Below are 13,849 nucleotides of genomic sequence, written 5' to 3'. Positions count from 1 at the left end.
CGTTTATTCGTTGACAATTTAAAACATAACAATTTTCAAATGTGCCTCTAGCTTTGCAGTGGGTTCCTCAATGAGGTTAGAAATTTCCGAGCTCAAAAAGGAAATGCGGCGATTGAAAGCAGAGACGAAGGACTTAAGAATCCAATTGGAGGAAGCGAATGCAGTAGTCAATAATTTTAAAAGAATTTTTACCGCAGGCCAAATTCGGAAAATAGTTTTCCCCGGTATGTCTCATTTTTAATTTTCAAAAAAACATTTTATACTAATATATTTATTATAGATCGAAAGGTGAATTGGTCATGGGAAGACATATCAAGCGCCATATGCTTGCACGCAGCGGGACCGCGGGCATACAACCATTTGTATGACAAGGGATTTCCGCTTCCTCACGAGACTACACTACAGCGCTGGTATCGCAAAATTGATATAAGCGAGGGTCTCCTAACTGCTTCAATTGATTCCATGACACAATTGTCTGAACTTAGTGATGATGACAAAATTTGTGTTCTCGCTTTCGATGAAATGAAAGTCGTCGAATCATATGAATATGAGCAAGCAGGAGACCACGTTCGAAAGCCCGCAAACTACGTTCAAGTAGTGATGGCACGTGGCTTACGAAAGTCGTGGAAGCAGCCCGTATATTATAATTTTGATTGTCAAATGACGAAAGACATTTTGTTTTCCATAATTTTGGCACTTCGAAATGCAGGCTATCCGGTCGTAGCTATAGTGTGCGATATGAGCTCCACTAATCGCAAGCTTTGGAAGAGTTTGAATGTCACTGTAGGTAAGGTATCATTTATATGTTCAAAAATTTATTTTGGACTTTGTTATTTTTTACAGCATATATCTATGTAGTAAATACGTTTAGAATATTATAAATAATATTAACTTTTTATAATTTTTTAGATCAACCATGGTTCCCAAATCCTTATATTGATAACGCAAAAGTTTTTACGTTTGCTGATGCGCCCCATCTTCTATAGTTAGTAAGGAACCACTTCCTAGACTCTGGGTTAGTGTGGAAGGGGAAAATTTTAACATCAAGGACCATTTGCGATCTGTTGAAGCACACTACCAAATCGGACGTTTCAATAGCATTCAAATTAACTGAAGAGCATATTTCGGTTAGAGGAATAGGTAAGTAAAAATTCTCCTCATACTTTATATTTTAAAAGCTTAAAAAAAATTTAGGACGCCAAAAAGTTAAACTCGCGGCTCAGTTATTTTCGAATACCACTGCTTGTGCAATTAGGCATTGCTATGCGTTAGGACTCGATTTGTATAACGCAATAGACACATCGGATTTTATACAACTAATGAATGATTGGTTTGATGTTTTGAATTCGTCCATGAAAACCTTTGGTTATCCTGGGAAGGTACTTGATATAAGTTAGGGATTTAATAACTAATCCTTCTTACATTAAATTTTTGAATATAGGAGCCATTTGGAATAGCCGTTGCAAAGCAAATGGAAGTTTTAAATAAAACAAACGCGTTCATGTCTGAATCCATTATTCCAAACAAGAAGGGACTCGAACATTTTCAGAAGGGGTTTTTAATTACAAATAAAGCCTTGGTAATGCTTTATGAATATGTTCAGAATACTTCAAAAATGGAATACATTTTGACCTACCGGCTGAATCAGGATGTATTGGAGCATTTTTTTGGAGCTATTCGTAGTAAAGGGGGCCTAAATGACCATCCTTCTCCTAAGGAATTCAAATATAGGCTTCGGAAATACATTTTAGGTATAATTGATAATATTGCTTGTAAACATGATATTTTCTAAACAAATTTTAGCACGGAATACTGAATGCCTGCGAGAACGGGGAAATGTGAAAGGCGATGAATCTGAATGGCTGCATTTAACGAAAAGCACATCACAACGGGTTGAATCTAGCGTTATCAACGATTCGTTTTTCTGCGACGAAGTGGTTTCCGAAACACAAGTACTTCAGCAATCCCAAAATTTTAATTTAAGCGATCTAAACGACTCATTTAGTTTCGACCAACTTGATCATTTTGACGGCCGTCATACTAATTGCGAACTTGACGCGGAAATGGCGCCGGATATTATTGATCTACTTAGTCCAGCACATTCGGATGGCTCTGATGTACTACAAGAAGACGCTCTAGAGTACGTTGCTGGATACATAATCAAAAAGCTGAAGCTAGATGATCATAAAAGTTCAGAAAGCTCATTTACGTGGGTGGATCAAGTTTCAAAAGGTTTTTTAATTAAACCTTCATCCCATTTTGTGAGTGGAATTAAAAGCCTCGAGTCTGTGTTCAACAACGTGAACGGCCCAGACATAACATACCGTAAAAACATCCGTCAGCATTTGGTTGATAGAAGCGTGGAGGTTGAACTTCCAGAAGATGTGAAACGGCTTTTTTTCAAATGTAGAATTTTCTTCCGCATACGCAATCTCAACAAGCGGTTGAAAATTAAGAAAGCGAAACAGAGGATAATGGGCTACAAAAAGTTCATTAAAATTAATCTTTGAAGAGTAAGCAGACCCTATTAAAGTAATGTTTTTAAACATGTTTTCTAATCCAATTCAATTTGTGTTTTAGGCTCAAATAAAGCAGCTGTCCAGTCAAGTATTAGCAGGTGAAAACACAAAACCTGTCCGTCGTATAACTACAGTATTTGAAAGTTTAAACATCATACAAAGCATCATTTGCTGATTATCGTAAGGACGTACAAAGATTTATTAATGCGAGTCCACAAGAATTGGTTCGGATTATCACCTCTTTCCATATGGGTACGCCACATTACCAAGGAAAGCCAATGAAGCGTGAGAAAGGTCACAAGAAAATGAAATGGCTGGTGAGAAAAAGCAGTTTCTATACAAAAATTTTCTTTCCTATATGATTTTTTCTATAATTTCGATTTGCCTCATCGCAATAAAGCAACCAATATGGCCCGGTCACTGTTACAAAAACTCATTTATGATTATGAGTTCGAAATTTCTACTAGCGTACGTAAATATATAGCAAACAAGCTGTTAAGTCTCAACGCTTTTATACCGCAAAGGATATATGTATGTATAATGACCACGAGGTATGAAATTTGCTATAAAAACGTTTGACGTAATTAATTAAAAACATATATACCAACAGTTGGCGAATTGTCCAGAGCTATTGTATTTGTTCGTCTAACATAATCCCTTAATTGAAGCTGAATTACCACATGCACTGCTGGAAGCTAGATATCACTTTCAGATATCAAGTATAAGCAGGTATGCATAATAATAATTCGAATAATAGGCATAAATAATAATTTGGTTTTTATATCATAGGAGCTCACAGACGGCAGGCAATGTATAAAAATATCTGCCACAAAACCACGTTTGTCAATTCTGCAACGAAGAGACACTTTCTATCCAACACATCGTTACAAATTGTGAAGCATTACGTTCAATAAGACAATCAATATCAAGCCACACAATAGAAGAACTTCTGTCCGAAGTTAACGCAGAAAACATTAAAAGTTGTATACACTTTATTTACAAAATTAATTTGTATTTTGAAATCTAAATTATACACGAATATTATTATATTAATACTTATGTTACGTAAAGCTGATGGCCTAATCGCTAATGCTTTTTAATTCATTGTGATTGTAATTCATTACTTTTCCAATTTTCAAATACAAAACAAAAAAAAAAAATAATTTATTTTTTATATCATAGGAGCTCACAAATTTAGAGGACGATACCACACAGCGCACAGCAAATAAAATATCCAAATAAAAAATAAATAATTGGCGCGTACATTTCTGTTAGGTGTTTGGCCGAGCTCCTCCTCCTATTTGTGGTGTGTGTCTTGATGTTGTTCCACAAATGGAGGGACCTACAGTTTCAAGCCGACTCCGAACGGCAGATATTTTTATGAGGAGCTTTTTCATGGCAGGAATACACTCGGAGGTTTGCCATTGCCTGCCGAGGCGCGACCGCTATTAGAAAAATGTTTTTATAAATTTTGCTTTCACCGAGATTCGAACCAACGACCTCTCTGTGAATTCCGAATGGTAATCACGCACCAACCCATTCGGCTACGGCGTTCCCACGACAGTCGGTTCTACGTTACCGGAACGACCCGGATTTATATTCGGCCAAGGACTGTCACTTCAGCAGCATTCCCCATATATACTTGTATTTATGGGGAATGTTTATGCTGCTACAACAACAACAGCTACGGCGGCCGCTAAAAAAATATCCAAATAGATGAAATAAAATTATATAAATTTAATTAAATTAAATACTTTATTTTTAATCAATTTTTCAATGATCATGAACTTATGGTCTAAATACAGGCTATAAAATCAATCAAGTTGAATTATATAAAATGAATCACAAGCATGTTACAAAATTGTTATCCAGAATTTTTAAGTGTTCAGTTTTAGATGTCAATCATAGCGATCGATTTTCCACAAAAAACATGAAGCAAACTTTTTTATGCAATATGGTATGCGCATCTCAACAGTATTTAGTATGAAGTCATCATAGTCATTAGCAGCCAAAGTGTATTTCTGATAGCCATCAATATGCTCATAGAATTACATGTAAAAATTGCAAATTAAAAATGTGATACAAATACAATTGAGCTCAATATTACATACATTACTTTCTGTACGCAGTGAGACTTTAATTTTGCCCTTGTTTCGAAGTTTTTTTGCGTTATGTTTCTCTATTTTGAGCTTTTCCGCGTCCAAACTTCACTCTCCACATTCAATTTCTCCTTATGCAAGCCCGTGGCAAATTCTGAAATAAGTATGTATTAATAATTAAAATACCGCAAACTAAAATGATTTCTTTCATATCAACAAGAACTCACAATTCACACATAATAAATCCACCTTGCACATAAGCTACAATCTTCAATGAACTCTGGGAAATGTAGCGACTTTTTATTTTGTGACTATTTCTGTTTCACAAGTAAATCATACTACAAATGAACAGCTGATTTTGACATGATGCTTGCACCAAACGCAACAACAAATACATGTAGGGTTTTACTTATATGTGTTTGCTGTCACCTGTAATAAATTCGCCTTGGCATCTGTTTTCTGTACATTTTTGGTGGTTGCCAAAGTGTCATAATCTTTTATAATTCCTTCATGGCTGACAAGCAATACTTTTAGCAAAGCTGGAATTGCTCATCTTAAATAAAAAATTTAAGTACATAACTGCAGCGTGTAAATGAACAGTAAAATAGAACAACGATTGCAAAGAAAAATTAAGTTCTAACAAAATGGTGAAATTTTGCAAACAAATTTCAAATGGTGCTTGTAACTTGGGCATGGTTTTGTATCGAACATTTTTGTATCAAATTAGAACCTTATAATCTAAATAGATTTGAGAAAAACGCGTTTAAACTTTATAATATTGATTTCATTGTTATAAATCATTATGAATTTATTATAATTAATAAACGCTTCAAAGCGGTTTATTGAAAATATTTGGGGTAAACCAACTTCATAATTTTTTTTTTTTAAATAGCTGCATAATATTTTCTTGAACTTGCACGAGCTAGCGGTCGTTTAAAATTAGCTAATAAAGCTGCTTCGCTTATTATATGACGCATTCATGACGAAAAAGGATTGTGATGCACAAGAACGTATGATTTTTACCGTTGTTCCCTTGATATTCTTAATTTAAATAAATGAGTATTTAAAAGGCGGCCGCCGTAGCCGAATGGGTTGGTGCGTGATTACCATTCGGAATTCACAGAGAGGTCGTTGGTTCGAATCTCGGTGAAAGCAAAATTAATAAAAACATTTTTCTAATAGCGGTCGCCCCTCGGCAGGCAATGGCAAACCTCCGAGTGTATTTCTGCCATGAAAAAGCTCCTCATAAAAATATCTGCCGTTCGGAGTCGGCTTGAAACTGTAGGTTCCTCCATTTGTGGAACAACATCAAGACGCACACCACAAATAGGAGGAGGAGCTCGGCCAAACACCTAACAGAAGTGTACGCGCCAATTATTTATTTTTTTTTTTAAAGAGTAATATACACATATTATATAATTTTTAGGCAGTTATGCAAAACTGAGTCCGAATCTTGCCGAAAAGGGCCAATATATATGTACATAACTAGTTTGTTTAATGAAATTGCTTCGGTGATGATTATTCTTTAAGACAGAGCTTAAACCTTTTTTTACAGGTGCCTTCCTTACCTTGCAGCTCAGATTCTGACAGCCGACGTAGCTGACTCTCTTTCATGGCGTTACTACTGAATCGAACTTTCCACGATTCATGGGAGTCACCGTCAAACTAAATTAATAACAAGTTAACTGCCCACAGCTAAAACACGTTAGTACAGTAGGTATTGTGGGGCGAAATAACGTGGCTAGTGAATCGCGCGTGCGCTATTTTCATAATATTATTTCGTTGTTTTTGTTTCTAGTCTTTATAAATTTTTGTGGAAGTTATTGTTAAATTTTTTTATATATCGACCTATACATATGCATGTGTTTTGCACTAACGGATGAGGTGGACAAAACGCAAAAAGTCCGTGTAAACGTACGTTCATGTTTATATGTGAGTGTAAGAATATAATAAAAATATATATATTATATAATTGTACATCAAAATGAATATTAAAAATATGGACTTGTCTGGCTATACGGCTTGGCGGTGTAGCACGGCACTCTGTTGTGTATATACAAACATAGATATGTGCACCAAAGTTTTTGAAAATTTAAGGGTAAATAATAAAATCTAATTTGCTTCCATTTTTTTAAAGCTGATAAAGTCAAACAGAATAAACCACTTACACTACTATTTTTAAATAAATAAATGTACGTGCACACTACATTACACTTACTGTTAAACATTTAGAAAATGAAATGTGTGCAAGTGGCCGTAAATAACCATAAATAAACGGTAAACAATGGTTAAATTGGTGAGAGTTTGCGTTACACTTTTGACCTAAATACCTTACAACTTATAGGTCTGCCACAATGGGTCCGTTGCGTCCGTTGCGGCAATGCCTTTCACTGACGTGGCGTGCAAAATGTACCGTGGTGCCACAATGAAGTATTGTCGCACATAAACGAAAAAAAAATGTTCTTGTTGTGCAAGCAAATATTATATTTCGTTGTGTATAAACAGATTTTTGTTGGTTGTGAAAAGTATTAATTCTTAATGAAGCGAAAGAGGGTTTTAATAGAATTTGTGGTATTCGTAGACGGTGGGTGCAACAATAACTTCGAGATCGGGACGCACATTCATATTTCAGAAAAACTTGGTTAAGCATAGCCTTTTCTCTACTTTTTCACCGAAATAATAAGAGTGCTTTTGAATTGACTCAATTAATTTAAATTCTATTTTTTCGCTCCATTTAATTTGAAATAATAAAAACATCATCGATACAAAATTGTTCTTTACAGTTGGCATTTTCGCCGCACTTGCCGTACAGCAAAAGTAGAGAGTGGGCAATTTTTGTGCACTCTGGCATGGCGTACGGCACGTATCTAGTGCCTGCGACTCAAATACAAGTAATAAATTTTGCTGTCAGTAAAATGCGTTGCCACAACCGACGAAACGGGCCCATTGTGACGGGCCTATTACTCCTATAGAACAAATGTACATATGCACATACATTGGTATGTCAAATTATGTATGCATGTTCGTATGCGTATGTATGCGTTAATATGAAAATACCTGAATATGAAAACGTAGATGTAAAAATATCAACATACTTTGGTTGAATAGCAAATATTTTTAAGTAAATTAATAAATATGAGTGAAATTTCAGTTATGTAGCAAATTAGGGAGTATAGAAGAAATTGCCGTAGAACAAACAAAAAGTAATGAAAGCGGGACATGAAACCGTCTAAATGCCAAAGCAGTGATATCATTCAACATGGATATGTAGAATGCGTATAAGTACGTATGTACGTACTTACTTCCATGCATGTATTCTTATGCTAGCTGTAACCTTTGTTTCTAACAAAACTTAACTACATAAGCTAGACCTACATACATATGTAGGTAGACGGGTAGATAAAATACAAAAGGCGCTTGTATGAACGAGTGTTGGCACATATTATCGAATAGTGTAATTCAATATAGAAGCGTTTACTAAGTAAATATAACATGAAGGAAGTGAATTTCAAAATAAGGCTTCATTAAACTTTCGTTAGTTTTCTTAAAAACCTCCCAGTGATTTATGAAAGACCTACATATATATGAATGTATGTATACTGATGTAAGTGAATACCAAATAGGCTCCGTACAAAGTGCTTAAGGAATTTTACATTTCTATATTACTTGTAATGTATTAAGATCGTATATAGATATGAATTATGATGAATGGCGTAGTCATGCAATTAATAAAGTATTGTAAGCTTAGTGATATGTTTCTTTGTTTTTTTTTTCTTTCTGAAATCAAATTAAAGAAGTCTAAAACCTCAACATCATTTTGAACAGTCGTATGAGTTTCGCCATACCAGATTTGGTATTTTCCTTTTATAGTTAAGCTAACAATAGAGAATATCATCGTACAAATACCCTAAAGCTAATTTCATATATTTACATATATACTCTGCGTTCCTAATAATACGTTCACATATGTATAAGTAGATCTACTTTCTCGTGCTTAACTCCCAATCCGTAATTCAAAAAAGAGATTTCTCATCCGAAATTTCTCTTCCAAAATCTGAGATTATAAAATATTCCTACTTTTTGACATACAACCTTGTGTTTTCTGTGTAATAGATCATTATTTTTACGAGTGTAAAGAAAAGGTCAAAATAAAAACTAAATAAAATGGAGGCCGGCAAAGAAAACAGGTTTGCAGACAAAATTCTAATAAAATGTTTGTTAGGTATTATTAACTATGCACTCATACTCGTGTAACAGAAAAAAAGCACGTATCCATAAACGTGTCCTCTTATTACTCATTATAAAATGTTATATTGAATTTCGAATGCGTATTGCTGCCATAATTTTACGTTTACGGATTTCCTGAAACTGTTTCTTATTAGCAGCCAATTACGCAATTTAGTTATTAGCTTTTCCTTCTCCTTGTATTTTCTTCATATCGTTAGTAATAATTAAGCAAACCAAAAACACCAAAATATTTCACCCAAGTAATTTCTATGAAGAAAAACATTTCACAACAGTATTGACAGCTGATTGGCAATTTTGCAGGTAATCTGCCATATGTGAACGTGTAGATTAATTTTGTGGATTTATTGGTAATTAATGCATATGTGAACGTACTTTAAATTAAGAAGACTTTTTCAAAATAAGATTAACAACACTTTTTCCCCAAAACCGATTATTCGGAATTCCCCATTCCGTTTAGTACTCTGTTTTGGCCGGACTATATGCCTACAGTAAACACTTATAATATGATATTTCTGACTTCTACCACGAGATGAACAGTAGTCAATTTAAATTTCGTTCATAAATTTGTACATACAGATCTAACTATGGCCGAAAATTCCACATTGAATGTGTTGAGACGTTTTATGGGCCTGCGGACCAAGTCGGCATGCTGACACAAGTCCTCTTCTTTTCGCCAAGCGTTAGCAAGTGGATGAGTAGTTGAAGCAACTGGTATACATGAATATATGTAGGCAACAACGCTGGAAAAGAGCTGCCTTAAATAACATGTGTTTGTAAGATAGTGAGTTATACTACATAGTTTAATGAGGTTTAACCGTACTTGCTAGCGGCGAATCTTCCTTGATAATTTTGTTGTTGCTTTCGCATGCAAATTTTTCGTCAAGTGAATCGAGCATAGAGGTAGAGAGCGAGGAAGTGGCAAATAGAAGAGGCCTACAGTATCAGTCGCATCCGATGAAGAAGCGAGCTTGGTTAAATATAACCGGTGAGGTAGCTTTTGAGCAATTTTAAGTTAAACTTAACCAATCGGTTTAAGAAATTTCTAATACATTTCGGGGTGCCCAAAAGCTTTCCTACCCCAGACGGATATCGCAACCTATTTGTATGTATATATGGTGACCAGATAAGAACAATACGAAAAAAATTTAAATAAAAAAAGGGCGGCGTTAAATATCAAATCGATCCCGTATTTCTTTTAAATCTACATTCATGCCTTTGTATATGGAATAGCAAGTTATTTAATTTTTTTTTTTTTTTTTTTATTGCAACTAGTTCATAAATATTTACAAATGACTAAAAAGCAATTTAATTATGATAACATTACACAATTTTCACTCTACATGACATAAAGCATTTCTATGGAGGTATGAGATCGCTAGGCTTAGTGCGTCTGAGCCTTCGTATTAATCCGTTGGTTTCAATTAAATTAAGTGATTCTTCATTGATGTGGTTTAATAGTCTTTCTTTGTGGGCAACTGCAATCTTTGCGATTTCAGTGTTAACGGAGTTTATTTTAAGGTTGCGCTAAATGTCGGAAATTCTGCAATACCATAGTGCTTTGACAATGCACCTAAGGACCTTATTTTGGAAGTGTTGGATTTCGTTTTTCGTACTTTGACTGGCGCACCCCCATAGCTGCGCACCATAACTCCATACTGGCCTTAGTATCTGCTTGTTTTCTATCGTGAGAGCTGATCTGCTACCCATGAGCCATTGCATGTTTTTGAGTTTGATGTCCAATTCTTGCCTCTTTTTCTTGACATGCTCTTTCCATCGAAGTTTGCAGTCAAGTGTCATTCCTAGGCACTTCGCATAGTTTGAGTATGGGACTTGTTGATCATCTATGTATAGTGGTATATGTTGTATTTTAGTGTTTGTGAAAGCTACATGTACAGATTTTGTTTGGTTAAGTTTAATTTTCCATGTATTAGTCCACTGGCAGTTCTTATTTAACGCGGTTTGTAATGTAGCTGTCGATTCGTTTTCAGTTTTACCAACTGAATTCAAGGCGGTGCCATCTGCAAACGTTGCTGTTACGTAATTAGGATCAGACGGTAGGTCATGTATAAAGATAAGGTACAGCAGAGGCCCAAGAACGCTGCCTTGAGGTACTCCTGCATTTATTTGTCGATGACTTGAATAAGCATCATCTTGCTTGACTCGAAAATAGCGATCTGATAAGTACGACTCCAAGATTTCGTAGTATTGCTTAGGAAGTATTAATTTTAGTTTAAAAAGCAAACCTGTGTGACAAACTTTATCGAATGCCTTTGCCACATCGAGGAATACGCCAGAACATACTTTTTTTATTTTCGAGTGCTTTTTCTATTTCGTGCGTGATCCTGTGTACCTGGTCGATTGTAGAATGTTTACTTCGAAAACCAAACTGATGTGTTGGAATTATTTTTTTTCGTTCTATTATTTTATTGAGTCTTTTAATCAACAGCGTAATTACAACCAACAAAATAGAATGGGCTATACAAAGTTTCGACCCATATAAATCGCCAGGACTGGATGGAATCTTCCCAGCCATGCTCCAAAAGGTAAGCCACCTTGTGGTACCATGGTTAAAAACGATATTCAGGGGATGCCTGAGGTTCAGCTACGTTCCTGTATTGTGGAGGGAAGCGAGGGTTGTGTTTATTCCAAAAGCGGGAAAAAGCAACCCTCTATACTCAAAAGAATACAGGCCCATTAGTTTGACTTCATTTCTCCTGAAAACGTTAGAGAAGATTCTAGATACATACATTAGAGACACAATTGCGCCGGACAAATTATCCAAGGCGCAGCATGCTTACACTAAAGGCAGATCCACTGAAACTGCACTTCACTCACTTGTACTAAACATAGAAAAGGCGTTAGAATATAAGGAGTATGCTCTAGGAGTATTTCTAGATATATCAGGGGCCTTTAACAACGTGACAAAAGATGCTATTCTAAATAGCATAGAGTCACTTAATGTGCAACCCGTGGTTTATCTATGGATAAGGCAGCTATTAGCTAGCAGAAAGATAAGAGCGGAGTGGAACGATGCGAGCGTCACCAAATATGCATGCAGAGGTACTCCGCAAGGTGGGGTACTATCGCCGCTATTATGGCTACTAGTAGCAAATGAAATTCTTAAGAAACTTGACCGAGGGGCACCTAAACTAGTGGCATATGCCGATGACATAGCTATAGTAGTTACGGGAAAGTACCTGGACACCATCAGTAGTGTGATGAACAGCACTCTCAAAACGATACATCAATGGGCATCTCGCGCAGGGCTAGGGATAAACGCGGGAAAAACGGACATGGTACTTTTTACCAGGAAATACAAAGTTCCGGCGTGGAACCTCCCGAAGCTAGGCAACAACGAACTAATTCTCAAAGATCATGCAAGGTACCTCGGAGTAATATTGGACAGCAAATTGCTGTGGAAGCACAACGTTGAGGAGAGGGTGAAAAAGGCCAGTAATGCATTGTACGCATGTAAAAGAATGCTGGGCGTTACTTGGGGTCTATCACCCTCCCTGATGCATTGGTGCTACACAGCAGTAGTCAGATCGATATTGCTGTACGGAACCTTAGTATGGTGGACTGCGACAAAAAAAACTGACATACTTAATGCCGCTGGAAAGGATTCAACGACTCGCTGCCCTGTGCATAACAGGAGCGATGAAGACCACTCCAACGGCGGCGCTGGAAATGATACTCAGCATGCCACCTATTGACCTCATGGCAGAAAACCTGGCAGCGAAATCCGCGAGGAGGCTAATGGCTGCGGGGGTTCAGAACCTTCGGTCACAGCTCAATAGGAAAGTGGAGCTCAGGTGGCACAGACTACATGACTCCGTACTTTAATTGGGAAAGAAGGTTCCGCACTACAATTGAAGAGGAGGGATGGCACAAGGGCATGAAGCCTGGCCATAGAACCTTTCACATCTATACAGACGGCTCGAAAACTCCAGAAGGAGTGGGAGCGGGTATCTACTGCTCAAAACTAGGAATAAGGCAGTCTATCAGGCTGCCAGACCACAGCAGTATTTTCCAAGCGGAAGTTTTTGCTGTGGGGAAGGCCGCGGAGCTAGCCTACACTAGAACAAGAAAGAACTCAACAATTAATATATACGTGGATAGTCAAGCAGCAATAAGAGCAATAAGCTCATATTGTATTAAGTCCAAAAATGTTCGACGGAGCAGGGAGGCCATAGAAAGGCTAGCCGGAAACAGTAGGCTGCATATCTACTGGGTACCTGGACACAAAGGCATTATAGGGAACGAAATAGTAGATGAGATAGCAAAAAGTGCTGTGAGACTACCATTTGAACAAGAGAACGACATTGCGAGACCGCTAAACACAATATACTATGAAATGGACGACCACATGAAAAGGCAAGTTAAAGCTAGGTGGACTAACCTGACCACATGCAAAACAGCAAAACTCATGTGTAGAACTAACGACAAAAAACTTACTCAATTCGTACTTACGCTCTCGCGAAAGGAATGCAGAACTATCATAGGTATGCTAACAGGTCACAATCTATTGGCTGCACATGCGTACAAGATAGGGATTGCTAACACGGACAAATGCAGAAAATGCAGAGAGGATGTTGAGGAGACTTTAGAACACCTTCTATGCGTTTGTCCGGCATTATCAAAAACACGACTAAGATGCCTGGGAGCCCCACTGTTTGAGGGTCTGGAAGACGTCTCAAAAGCGGAGCTCCCATCCCTACTTAGATTCGCCAAAAGCGCTGACATCCTACATGATGTCTACTTTAGGTATTCATAGAGGTCGGTCTCCATCTGGTATCGCTAGGGACCAAAAGGTCTATGCGTGGCTTATTGCCAACCATGCTAACCTAATCTTTAATCAACAGCTTTTCAAACAGCTTTGAGATCACTGCTAGGAGTGATATAGGTCTATACGATGAAACTTCGTGTCCAGGTTTGCCTGGTTTTTGGAGCATAATAACCTCCGCAGTTTTCCAGAGAATAGGA

General features: G+C 36.8%; 1 protein-coding gene and 1 long non-coding RNA gene across 7 annotated transcripts in view; one reads left to right on the top strand and one right to left on the bottom strand.

Annotated features, from left to right (window-relative positions):
• Nucleotides 1-4,278: 4,278 nt before the first annotated feature.
• On the bottom strand, nucleotides 4,279-5,137 carry LOC128869226 (uncharacterized). The gene is made up of 3 exons (XR_008455240.1): nucleotides 4,846-5,137; nucleotides 4,631-4,772; nucleotides 4,279-4,558 (listed from the first exon to the last, which is right to left on the bottom strand). It is a non-coding gene; the product is annotated as an uncharacterized LOC128869226 (long non-coding RNA).
• A 1,190-nt stretch (nucleotides 5,138-6,327) lies between these two features.
• Nucleotides 6,328-13,849, top strand: part of LOC128869224 (epidermal growth factor receptor kinase substrate 8) — a 100,048-nt gene continuing 92,526 nt past the window's right edge. For 2 of the 6 annotated variants that reach the window (XM_054111754.1, XM_054111753.1), the window contains exon 1: nucleotides 6,328-6,550. The gene's annotated coding sequence lies outside the window, so the exon portion shown is untranslated. Of the gene's footprint in view, nucleotides 6,551-6,621; nucleotides 6,717-8,008; nucleotides 8,223-13,849 lie in introns of those variants that run through there. The other 4 variants (XM_054111757.1, XM_054111751.1, XM_054111756.1 and 1 more) reach the window with 4 other exon arrangements.

This window comes from Anastrepha ludens, chromosome X (genome assembly GCF_028408465.1).
Source record: "Anastrepha ludens isolate Willacy chromosome X, idAnaLude1.1, whole genome shotgun sequence".
Lineage (NCBI taxonomy): Eukaryota > Metazoa > Arthropoda > Insecta > Diptera > Tephritidae > Anastrepha > Anastrepha ludens.
This window is presented reverse-complemented; position numbering and strand designations above follow the sequence as displayed.